At 30.2% G+C, this 14,018-nt stretch overlaps 1 long non-coding RNA gene across 1 annotated transcript; it reads right to left on the minus strand.

Moving 5' to 3' along the window:
• Nucleotides 1–3,546: 3,546 nt before the first annotated feature.
• LOC143070602 (uncharacterized) lies at nt 3,547–5,799 on the minus strand. The gene is made up of 3 exons (XR_012976594.1): nt 5,621–5,799; nt 4,257–4,532; nt 3,547–3,727 (listed from the first exon to the last, which is right to left on the minus strand). It is a non-coding gene; the product is annotated as an uncharacterized LOC143070602 (long non-coding RNA).
• Nucleotides 5,800–14,018: the final 8,219 nt, after the last annotated feature.

The raw sequence follows: 14,018 nt of genomic DNA on the forward strand, positions 1-14,018 counted from the left end.
GATGTTTTAATTTTGTTTCTTGTGGGTTTATAGACAGACAATGTAAATTGAGACTCTCTAAACTGTTTCAGTAAGCATAACACAATAGTGCTTACTTTTAAAAAATCTGGAACTGAAAAAAATGCTCCTGGAGTCCGCTTTCTATACCCAAATCCACACGACAAAATTATTTTGTGAAAAACCTGCGCAATCTATTAAAGATGTTTATTTTCTCAGTCTATACATGTATTGATTCTGTGCTGGTGGGTCCCGATACGGTGCTTGTGATTTTGTATTAAAAGGTGGTCTATTTAAAACAAACGATACAGAATAAAAAAAAATATGGCTGATAATTGTATTCAATCGGATTTGTGACTCATATTTTTACTTTTGTGCAACCATTTGACTGTTTATAAGCGTTCTTAAATAATCGTAACTTATATTACATAAAAGGACGTACTTGTAGAAAAGGAAGATAGGTCAAATAGTGTAATATCATTGCAAAAGGAAAAAGACTAAGATTGTCTGACTGTTAACAGATCGTAAAATTGAATGAGTATAATGTGAAAAAGTATGAGTATAATGTGAAATTGAATGAGTATAATGTGAAATTGGATGAGTATAATGTGAAATTTGATGAGTATAATGTGAAACTGAATGAGTATAATGTGAAATAGTATGAGTATAATGTGAAATTGGATGAGTATAATGGATGAGTATCATGTGAAATTGAATGAGTATAATGTGAAACTGGATGAGTATAATGTGAAATAGTACGAGTATAATGTGAAACTGGATGAGTATAATGTGGAATTGAATGAGTATAATGTGAAACTGGATGAGTATAATGTGAAATTGGATGAGTATAATTGAAACTGGATGAGTATAATGTGCTGGTGGGTCCCGATACGGTGCTTGTGATTTTGTATTAAAAAGGTGGTCTATTTAAAACAAACGATACAGAATAAAAAAAATATGGCTGATAATTGTATTCAATCGGATTTGTGACTCATCTTTTTACTTTTGTGCAACCATTTGACTGTTTATAAGCGTTCTTAAATAATCGTAACTTATATTACATAAAAGGACGTACTTGTAGAAAAGGAAGATAGATTCAACAATACATGTGAAATAGTATGAGTAATGTAAAACTGGATCGTAAAATTGAATGAGTATAATGTGAAACTGGATGAGTATATTGTGAAATTGAATGAATATAATGTGAAACTGGATGAGTATAATGTGAAATTGAATGAGTATAATGTGAAACTGGATGAGTATAATGTGAAATTGAATGAGTATAATGTAAAGTAGATCGTAAAATTGAATGAGTATAATGTGAAACTGGATGAGTATAATGTGAAATTGGATGAGTATAATGTGAAACTGGATGAGTATAATGTGAAATAGTATGAGTAATGTAAAACTGAATGAGAATAATGTGAAATTGAATGAGTATAATGGGAAATAGTATGAGGATAATGTGAAACTGGATGAGTATAATGTGAAATTGTATGAGTATAATGTGAAATTGGATGAGTATAATGTGAAATTGAATAAGTATAATGTGAAACTGGATGAGTATAATGTGAAATTGTATGAGTATAACGTGAAATTGAATGAGTATAATGTGAAATTGGATGTATAATGGATGAGTTTCATGTGAAATTGAATTAGTATAATGTGAAACTGGATGAGTATAATGTGAAATAATATGAGTATAATGTGAAACTGGATGAGTATAATGCGAAATTGAATGAGTATAATGTGAAATTGGATGAGTATAATGTGAAATTTGATGAGTATAACGTGAAACTGGATGAGTATAATGTGAAATTGGATGAGTATAATGTGAAACTGGATGAGTATAATGTGAAATTGGATGAGTATAATGTGAAACTGGATGAGTATAATGTGAAACTGGATGAGTATAATGTGAAATTGTATGAGTATAATGTGAAATTGGATGAGTACGATGGCATACAATCTTCATGAAATGTTGTTAAGTGTTAAACTAGAAGTTGTTTCCTTATTTCATTAATCGTTCCCTCTATGTGTGTTATCCTTTATATCTGAACGTATGCAATCATTTCAACAGTCATAGAACGAACTGCTTTTACACAGTACATTGTAAGAACGCTTATTTTGATTACCATCACAGTTCATGATGACATACCTTCAATTCACACACAAAATCTGACGAAATCTGACACCATAAACCAGTATAAAGAGCCTTGTATAACTTTGCCACATAGTTTGGTCTGTTTTTTGACACTGGCAATCATCAAATATTCAAAGCAGATTTTATAACAAATTAAATATTATACAGTTACTGTCTGTTGATGAGGTAAATATGCGGTTTTATTGACTTTTGAAAAAATGATATTCACTGAGGCCGACGGCCGAAGTGAATATCAGTTTTTCGAAAGTCAATAAAACCCCATATTTACCGAAACAAAAGACAGTAATTGTTTTATTCCATAGTCTGAGAGAAGAAAATGTATCTAATGACAAACATATACCTTTTTATTTTTTACATGAAACATTTTACCATAACGTTGCATGTAAAAGCGCGTGACGTTTAGCGCGGTGAATAACACTTTCTCAGGTGAATATGCTTTTTTATTCAAAATCCAATTCATATAGAGAAACCTACTAAAATAATACCAATATGGAATAACAAATGTGCTTTACTTGTGTCGCTTTGACGTCATAAACAGTTGAAATTAAAAGTTGATCATTGACCCCTCTATTCCAAAATACCCCCTCATATCTAAAAACTTGCTGATATTATTCTGGTCTGAACCTACATGATATTCATATGTTTATAGAAATAAGTAAATTCAAACTTAACCATTATAATTGGAATGTTATATATCGGAAATTATATTAAATCTAAATGCAAAGAAAAACACATGCTGAGGACTGCCTTACATTAATATTCCTATAAAAAAAATAGAATATAAGAACCACGAGTTTGTTTGGGATTCCATGTTTTGTACTGAACAAATTTCTTTTATTTAGTTATTTTATGCTGCTTCTTTTTTTATGTGGCAGTGATTTATTTATTCTCGATTTCCTTTCATGAATGAACCTTTACAGCCAAGCAGTCAGCCCCTTTTAAAATTCTTATCCATGAAAGTCTGGATACTACCTACTGCGTTCAAATGTAGAGAGAATATAAAGTTCAATTGATAAAGAAAAAAAAAACAGATGGGGATATTGAACAATAATATACTTATTCAATAAGAATATGTATATTGATCTGTAGTGGTCCAACAAACTTAGCAGAACTTTTTTACTTGCTGGATCCCAAGAAACATTAATTTGGCAACACGAAAAATCCATTTCTTAGACTCAATAGCTCTGACAGATTTTATCAAACTATTAAAAATTTAGTATCATGTAAACAACTATGAACTCATCTATTTATGATGGTGACAATTACGTGAGAGAAAAAAACAACTAAAACTTGAATACAGTACTTTTATGTTATTAGATAAGTTGTGATGAGTCATAATCATAACCAACAAGATTTTCTATATGTTTTTTTTTTTATAAGCGATATTTCATTAAAGCATGCCAACAAACCACAACTACTGGTGCATTGGATGAATGCAACGGTTTCTTATCTTCATTCTCGCGTTTTCGCAGAAACAAAGTAAAAAACTAACAGTCGCCAAACAAACTGCCAGCACGCAGCAAATAACAATACCCGCTATTTGACCAGGTTTTAATTTATCAGCTTCTGCAATGTAAAATCATGCATATGAGAAAGTTAGCATAACATAATTTCGATCTGATAAGTATAACCATAATGCACATTTTTTTTATTTCAATCAAATCTTTTTTTTATTTGACACATATGCATTTTTATAGTGTACGCTAGATCTTCATTTATTTGAATGTATATTTTGTACACACATCAAATCAAAATCATAGGCATTCTGTATCTTCATATGCAAATGTAGTTCCGTCTTTATATAATAAAAAAGAGCTCTTTTTATTGTGACTTTAGTCCAAATTAAAAATAAACGGCTTGTTTGAATTTCGTTGTTCTGTCAAAATGTTGTCACTGGTTATGTATGAGGAGGAGGAATTAGCTGTTACAACATGAATAATCCCGCGTTGGATTTTGCACATTGTCACATTTTGAAGCCAGTTAGGGGAACTACAATTACTGTAGCCCACATTGTTTTGATTCTGCCGGATAATTGTGACATCCGAAATCATGTCACATCTTATTTATATAAGTAAGATCATAATGTTATGCTTACCTAACATTTTTACCACCGTATGTGTTACCCTTGGTAGCGTAGTTGTCTTTAAAAGTATTCTGCCTAGATTTATTGGCCGTTTTATCGTTGTTTGTCTGAAGGTAGTCGAACTCATTATTGTTGTTATTCTGTTCTTTTTAAAAACGGATGTCAACAGTTTTGGTGTTGTTCCTTTCCGTTTTACTGCAGTTGTTCGCGGTACTGCTGTAGTTGTTATTTTTCTTTTCATTGTGGTTATTGACGGTTTTGTGGTTGTTGTAAACGTTGTAGTAGTTGCTTAAACAACAAGATAAAAATACGTGTAGTTATTACATAGAAATTGCAATGAAATACATTGATTTCATAGTAAAATAAAAAATTATTTCACACATGAATGAAATCCTTTAATTTCACGTATTTGACGTCATACAAAAAAAAAAGCTGCTGATACATATTATATAATAAATATATAAAAAAAAAGTTCAATATCGCAAAAATATTCTACGAGTGGCGCATTCGTGAATTGATACTGATGCTCTGTTACGAGATGAATATTTTTCGATAGTTTTGAATTCTTGGGTTATTCTAAAATTGAAATTGTAGAATACAACAAAATTTAACGAAAGACGACTAAATCAACACAAAAAATATAAGATATGGTTTAATTTTTTAATTTATTACGTTATGTGGCTCATAAAACTACCTTTAATATAAAAGCTTATAAAAGATTTATTGTATTTTAATATGGAACAAACAACTGTCTTACAGACGACAATGAATATGCAGCATAGTTGTTTTTGAAATGATACAAATAAAGGTTAATGTTAACTGCAATATTTTTTTAAATATTCTTTTTATGTCTCCTTTTTTTCTTTCTAAGAAGCATATCTTAATCTGTTATTCTGTTTTTAATATTAAGTCTCGTTTCCGTTTGTTACCGATAAACATAACTTTTATGAAGCTAAATTGTATTTGGCACAATTTGGATGATATTTTTTACACAAGTTCAAACATTTTTAGTTTTAAGCCTTATTTTGTTTATTTCTATTGTAACGCGAGTCAAAAACCCGACAGTAAAATACAAGTATTTCTGAAAGTTGAGGTTATTAATTTGATAGATGATTGTTTACTTCTTTCACTTTAAATCTTGCGAAAACGTGTTAGATTGTATGTGCATCACATCAAAGAGTGCTGCTGTATAATAAGTATACTCTTCCAGTCTGGTATTAAGAATTGCCAAATGCACATTAGAGGATGAAATATTGTAAATATTATCCCACATGCCCTCTTGTCCTACTGATAATTACAGAGAAGGCACAATTATTGGAGAACAAGTGTTTATTCCTATTTATGATAAACTGCTTTTACAATAATGTTATACTAACGTGATGGGAGTGTTGAGATAGGTATAAATGTGCTGTATGGGCCAGGTCCTATATCATTGATGACTTGTAAAATAAACTGGTATGTACTATTTGGCCTCAGACCATTTATAGTATATTGACAATTAGCTTCTCCAAGGACATTTGCACTTTTCGTTCCAGCTAACCCTGGACCTCGGTAATAAATCCTAGAAGTACGAATTGATAATAAAAAAATACAAATGTATATACATCAAAAGAAAACACCACCATACACTGGTTACAAGAATTTATGGATAAAACCTATAACGTGAAGCAAGACTTGATTATGATTTTGTGTAATATCTGTTTAAATTAGATTACCAGAATAATTTTGCAACATATTTTAGATGGATTTAATGTGTAACCAAATACACAAAATGTTACCATTATCATGACTAAAAAGTTACGTTACTCGTGTTCAAATAAAAGATGTTATGTCCTATATATTCCAATAATGAGATGCAGGAGTGTTTTAGGAGTCAACAACTAAATGTCCCTGGCGTAAAAACGAAGATCTATGAATTTGAAGCTAATCAAGAAAGCGATTTTTAATCATTGTTGTCTTATTGGTTATCCATCCAAAGATTATACATCGTACACAAATCATATGATACATAGCTGACAATGATTTAGTCGTACTGGTCAATGTGTTCCTATTGTTTTCGATGGAAATCAAACGCCAAGTGATGACAAAACATAGCAGGTTAATTTTATCTAAGATTTCATATTCATCTACTTGCGATGAATGATATTCCATTAGTGAAATTTTTTTTGACAGGGAGAGTTAGTGTTTTTCTCAGATAAAATTTGGATTATGAGAGACAAATAAAAAGTTATCAAGAAAGCTATAGGCTCCTTTTAAGGTAAATTTGGGAATCTTAACATTTTACTGGCTGTACAGATTATGGAATTGTTAACAACATCACTTAGTTTATTTGCCATTCATAGCACAAAAGCTGAGCAGAATAATAACAATTACCATCATAAATCGCTTATAATTAAACAGGACATATCGTACTTAAGTGATTATACTTTGTAGACTGAACAAAACACACACAGTATATAAAACACAACATAGAAAATAAAAGACTGAGACCCAAACTAAACCAAAGGTGATCTCAAATGCTCCACCAGAAGGACAGAAGATCCTGCTAAACCTATGGAACCAGTCTTGTTGTTCATGTATTATAAACCCGTTGATAAATTAATTGGGTAGGACGGGATTTTGCTTACCACTATATGAGCATTTCCGTCGCTAGCAGTGTTAACTGTTGTTAACTTGTTGTATCTTAGGTTGATAGGAAATCTTGAATAATTAAAAACTACTCAATGATGAAACATTTACACACAACTCACTAAATGACAGGGAAAAAAGAAAATGTTTTTTAATATATTTCTTTATTGTATTAGCTGAAGTATCAACAGAATGCTTCTGTATTATTTTTTAGGGAAAACATCTTTATAAGACACCCCCAATCTTCGCTACAAGTATAGAAAAGTATATAATGAGTGATTATGTAGAAAAGATATATAAAGACTTACTTGTATCGTTTAACGTCTCCATTCTTTTTAAATACGTTTAATGCATCCCAGCTAATTGTTAATGATATAAATATATTTGATATAATTGAAAATATGAAGATAATTCTTTTCTTTATTACATTTAATTGTATTTATCACGAAAACGATTATAAGTAAAATAGAGCCTCTGTTATTTTCATTTTAGAGAATAACTTCAGTCAAGAAGCATTTGTGTAACGCATAAGAGAATGTAACCTTTTTGTTGATATCTTTTTTGAAAATCAATTTTGCGTATCAGCGAATTATATATTTACAAAAAAAAAACATGAATTTTAAATTGGAGTGTTGATGATTTCAAGATGAATTTAAACACACTTTGGTCGATTGTGTGTGCTTTTTTCACAAAGTTTCACTAATTTTTAAAGAATCCAATAATTTATCTTTCTACAGGCACATTTGGAGAACTTATAAGTTCTCATTTAAGCAAAATTTACGAAGAAATTATCTTATTTGAAATCATAAAGATACAATGTACTGTAGAACATGGTGTTTGATTTGCGATTAATAATTTTGAAAGATTTGTAATTTCCTCGCATCATCATACAACAATAATACAAAGGTTATCCATGTCTTTACTGAATAAAGCATTACTGGGTTTTCAACAGTAAAATACACATATATTCATGAAATTGACAATAAAATGTAGCTTTTACGCAACACCTGCAAATTCCAATCCTGAACGAAGTAAAGGGGAACGGCAAATCAGACTTATTACTGACTTTCATCGAGAAGAACATCTTGCTGATTTAAATAAAATGATCGTAGGTATCAGGCTTAAAATTTGTACGCCAGACGCGCGTTTTGTCTATGAAAGACTCATCAAGGACGCTAGAATCAAAAAGTTAAAAAGGTCAAATAAAATACGAATTTGAACAGCATTGAGGACCCATAATTGCGAAGAGTTGTTTGCCTATCAGTTCTAAGGTTATGTATTTCTGTATTAGAAAAAAAACACTTAAGTAAAAACATTCAAACAGTTAATAGTGATGAACACATCAATTATAATTTCTTTCAAAATAGAAGTTATGACTTCTGTTTGTGTAATTAATTCATGATAAATTCACGTTCATAGAAGAAAAGAAGAACTTCCAAATTAATGTCCATTATTTCAATATAAGTCGTTCATTGTACATGTTTTGTAGTGGTTAGATTCGTAAGTGACTGTAACTTGAAACAATAAGATATCAGGCAAAATATCTCGACACCTCTTTTCTTGAATAATCCCTTTTAACATTGAATACAAATAATTTTAGACAGATTTTCAATAACGAATATATGAGATTAGAGGCTCCTTAAAGCCAGAATATGTCAATCTGATTTTGTTTAAATGCTAATACTGTCTGATAAAAGAAAATCTAAATGAATAGTTTCGGTTGTATTCACTTTTTTGTAGATCCCAACTTGTTGACAATTTCTTAAGTTTGTAGTTTCTGTCTATATATAAAATTGTCGAGATAATAGACAAATAGTGCTTTAACATTTCAGTTTTATCATTAGCTTATGTGAATTAAATGACAGAAAGTCGAAGTAACGTATTTGAAAAGATATCCTTTTACATGATTTAAACAATTTTTCTAAAATTGTCCGTCTATAAATTTTGAAATTATTTAGAAACTAAGGTTTCAACTCCCTCAGGCAAAGTTGACTTTAGATGAATTTGGCTATCAATTTTAGGTATTTTTGTCATATAGCTCTTCAACGGTTTCGGTACTTATACATCCTCGGATATCAAATGTTTGGCTTTGAGCGTTCCTGATGAAGGTAAATCCAGAAAAGCGCTTCGGGAATGAAATTATTAAGCGTGTTGTTCTCAATTTTTTATATCGAAGGACATTCGGAATCATCATAAATTAATGCATATTCAAATAAAATACATGGCTATTTATTTTTTATGAAATGTTGTTTTTAAAAAAGAATGTTTTAGAGCAACATTAATATTGATCCCTTTCGTAGAGACGTTCTGAAATGTCCAAAGATCTACTTAAACCCAAGGGTATCAAATTATAAGCCTGGTTCCTTTGATAACTATTTACAGACAATTATACAAATTGTACTTAATTAAGCTTTTATTTTAGTTTGTATAAAATGAGTTACAAATCTACATTATTTACATTTTTTTTTTATCTCAGGATTGGCTTTGGGTATTAAAAGATGTTGTGCAGTCTGCAACATAACAAACTTCTCCTGTAAATTTAACATATATAATAGTTAACTCAGTAGATTACTTACTAGCGTGTGGGTGTGTATAATTAATAGAGGTTGGATTTGGTGATCTTCCGTTCGCTGTAAGTGCCATTACAAAAATATGATAAAAAAATGCAGGAACAATTGGGAATATTTCCACGTTGTCCGTTGCTGCACCCAAAACATCTTTATTTTTAAAAGTCTTGGTTGGTGACAAGCTGTTGAAATAAACGTTATATCCAGTTATAGTATAACAACAGTTTATTTTTGTCGTATCCCATGCAACATGAATAGACTTGGCGGACTTTGTTGTTACTTTGATTCCCGATGGGTCACTGCCACAAAATGCTAAAATATGAATAACAAGACAAGATTATTATCTAGTTTGTAATGTTGAGTTGCTGTCTCTCTGACGTTTACCACATATCTCGCTTATATTTTCAATCATCAAAAATATTTAAAGACTCATTGAAGACTCCTAATTATATATACAAAAACGAAGTAAAAAGTAAAATAACAAAAATACCGAACTCCGAGGAAAATTCAAAACAGAAAGTCCCCAATGACAACTCGTTCGAATCCTTCCTCAGATTTTACTGAAACTTTAATAACATTTATTATTGTTATCCTGCATTTTTTTTTATCAGACATGTTTAGTTCCTGATAATAAAGTATGGATTTTGTCATGATCTATACATTACATGCTAGGTTGGAATGCGGGAATAAGATTTGTGTTTTTCATCATCATCGTGGTCGCCATCACTAACACCATCATCAATTATTTTATCATCATCACCTTCAGATTTTAATGTTGATTTTTACATTACTTCTTTTCATAAGATATTAACATGGTACTATATGGTTTGATATATGTATTCCCATTTTTCCCCACTTTTTCACCATATTCGTAGTAAATGAAATTAACACTTGACAAATTCTACATTATGTTTCAATATTATATATGAAATGCTGATTAACTTACATAGCGTATCTCTGATCAAAAACAGTAATAAAATAAGTTTTAAAAAATCCATGACTCTTTACTATGTTACATGTACAACTAGTTTTGTTTGCAGTTTTGTACTTAAAGTGTAAATCGAATTATTCGAGTTATTTTATGTTAAAACATATATATAGTATATACGCACTACAAATCTGATATCAAAGGCTTAAGGTGTCAAGGAAGTTCATCGGTATTTAAATTATCTACAAGTCATACATTGTGTCAGAGTTCTACAGAGCACGAATAAAGATCGATACTGTCACATAAACTTTCTTCAAAAATGATATAACCAATTTAATCAGGATTTACAAAAGTTACATGACTGTTAAGGGATATTAGCTACGAGATATGAAAATAAAACTTAACATTTGTTGTGTTCAATCTTTAATATAAATTAAATATCAAAATAAAAATTTGTTTGATTTTAAAAACCAGTTTGGTTCAATTTTGTCAAAAGAGGATAAAAAAACAATCACTGTTGAATTATTCGCTTGCAAGTGAATAATTCCACTTCTTTGAATCTATTCTCATATGATTTTCAATTGAAACTTTCCTATAGATGAATTACGCATGTAAAAGAACTGTAATTATTAAATGAGACAAAAAGGATGAATTATTTGTTTGAATGATTCCATCCCCAAACCAATTATTCGTATACGGATGAAAACGACGATAAACAATCATACTATATCTGCTTTTTTATATTTCTAACCTACAATATGAAATAAAACAGATATAGAAAAGTCCAATTGCACGTGATTGCTATCTATCTATATTTTATTTATATTTATGTGCATATTTGGTTTCATGAACGTTGGCAGTCTTCGGAGGTGAACTCGATGGTTAATAAGATGAAGACTGGACAAATATACACACGAAAAGCTAATACATATTTCAAGTCCATGCAATACAATTGTTTCGTTTAGACTTGACGTAATTTCAATAAACGTTTCAGTATGTTATAGATCAAATATGAGAATTTGAGTCAAATCGTTTAACATGGATTTAATAGCGAATGCCCTGTTATGTAAGAAAAAAAATTGTGCATGTTTTATATTGTTCATCAGTGACCATAACAAAAAGTACGCAGGAAACTTAAATAAGCATTCAAATCCAAAGGTCAAAAGAACATACTAAAATAATAATAAATATTTATCTGCACAGTCTGACTGACAACCAAGAGTACTAGGAAAACTCGAAGACATTTTGATGTACAGTATTTTCAACATCATCGAAAAATTAATGTCGACTTCAATAATATTTTTTGGTGGTGAATTGAATGAACAGACGTAATATTTCTTATAATTTCACAATTTTAAAGGTATCAATTCCGTACTTGCAGTTTAAAACTTTAGATAGTAGTATCCAGTGTATAATAAGATCATATGGAAGAACGATGTATATTTTAGGATTTCAACTTTGTCTACTAGTTTCACTGTATGTTATCTTGCAATTCATGAAAAATTTACACATGACTAATAATTAAAATTAATGTTAGCCATTGTCAAGATTTATGTGGTTCAACTCAATGTACCTTATAAAGAACTGTATATGTGTACCAATGCTAGTAAGTAAGATATCGTTTAAACCGAATTTCATTGAATTTATGAGACAGCTTGAAGGAAATAATAACATTTTAAATACTTCTATATTTAAAGGCGAAAACATTGGCTATTGCTGATATGTATTTACTTTAAAGTAGAATCCTAAATTGAAGATATGAGGTTTTCCTTTTCTGATTTATAGTTAACCTATTTGACATTTTTAACACCTACTGAGAAAGTCACCAGGAACAAGTTTAAAAGATAAACAAACTGAAGACCTTTCGGAGTGACATCACTTTCATGTTTTTCGGTGCTCTTCCGTTTCCTACTCGACTGTGGATAACCGTACACATATTTGTGAGTTACATTATGATACAATAACATATAAACATGAAATAAACAAACAATTTAAATCACATGGATCAACACAGACTAAAAAGATTAAATGAATTTACATAAAATAGAGTATATCACAAATAAAAAGTTTTGGCATTAAATCCACATGGACACTATTGACTTTACACTCAAAGAAAACACTATAATAGTAAATAGTAATAAGGAAAACAAAGAATGGTTGATAAATTTACAGTGATCATGTAATCAATTCAGCTTTCCTCAGAATGGAAAAAAGAAAAGCGTGCTGTTAGAGTTTTGTTTATTTCAGGCGACATTAGTTTACGTGATATAGATACAATGGATAAGCGTTGATTCTTGAAAAAGAAACCATGAGCCCGCATATGAAGAGACAAATCAAGGAAACACACAGCAACTGAGGAAATCTAACAGGAGTGTGGATGCATTACCCAGAATGCTAACGAATACTCAGTAAAATGTCATTATCAGGAAAAGGACATAATCAGTACAATTACAGACCAGTAAACTTTTCTGTAATTTAAAGATCTAAAACTGCGAAACCATGTCACTAGTGAGTTGACAAACTGACATATCATATTGGTCAATCAATTCGTGATTATAACCATTAAACTTACATAGTGTCGACATGTTTTAAAATAGTTTGTAATGTGAACATATTCTTTACCTAACAAGATCAATTTATATCAACTAGCTGAATAGGTCACAAGACCACGCCAATAATCCGTATATGCACAAAGATAGACAGACAAAACCCTACAAAAAAAATATAGAACTAAATTTTGAATAAGACTTTAGTACCAAAGTATAAATAATAAATCACAAAGGTAGAAAACAGATAACAGTTTGAACACAACAAAATAAAGAAAAGACAACCAATGGTTTACGAAAGACTCAGTAGCTTTGCCTTGGTTAAATCATCCCGTCATTGTGTTATTGTGCTAAGGTACATTTGTGTATTATTGTCTTTAATTATTGCTAATATGCTTGGTCTTTATGTCATTTTGTGCTTCTTTGTTACATATTTGTATGTTTTGGTTTTATTAAAATTAAGAAATAAAACACAATATTGACTGCTGTATTTTAGACATTTTTACCTGATTTGTCTGTTTATTTTTTCACGCAATCAATATAATGGAATTTAGTGCGACTGTCATACAAGTGCGAGGTTTAGCTAGAAATAAAACTAGGTGCAATCCTTCTTTTTCCAAATAAGAAAATGCATATACCAAGTCAGGAATATGGCAGTTGTTATCCATTCGTTTAATGGGTTTGTCATTTGTTTATGGACTTGCCGTTTTGAATTTTCCTCGGAGTTGATATTTTTGGTGATATTACTTTTTAAAGGCAAACCACATATAAATAACCGACATACTCAATCGATGGAGAAAAATATAAATCAGCTAACAATTTGAGCAATATTGATTCTACCAGTACAACGGTCGTACTACGATATTCTTCAACTGGAGACAGCTCTTTTTTTTTAAATTAAAATGGCAAGACTCGTGGAGCGTTTTAAATCTCTAGTGTACAGCTGATTGTAAGAGAATAAAGCGATATATGGTATTGAACGAGATTCTATGGTGGAATATGTCCCCTAAATGACTTTCACACCAAAGCAGTACGTAGACAAACTTCATCATTCAGTTACAATGGTATGCAAAAAGATGTCCAAATAAAAATCCATTAAACATTC

Source organism: Mytilus galloprovincialis, chromosome 4 (genome assembly GCF_965363235.1).
Source record: "Mytilus galloprovincialis chromosome 4, xbMytGall1.hap1.1, whole genome shotgun sequence".
Classification (NCBI taxonomy): domain Eukaryota; kingdom Metazoa; phylum Mollusca; class Bivalvia; order Mytilida; family Mytilidae; genus Mytilus; species Mytilus galloprovincialis.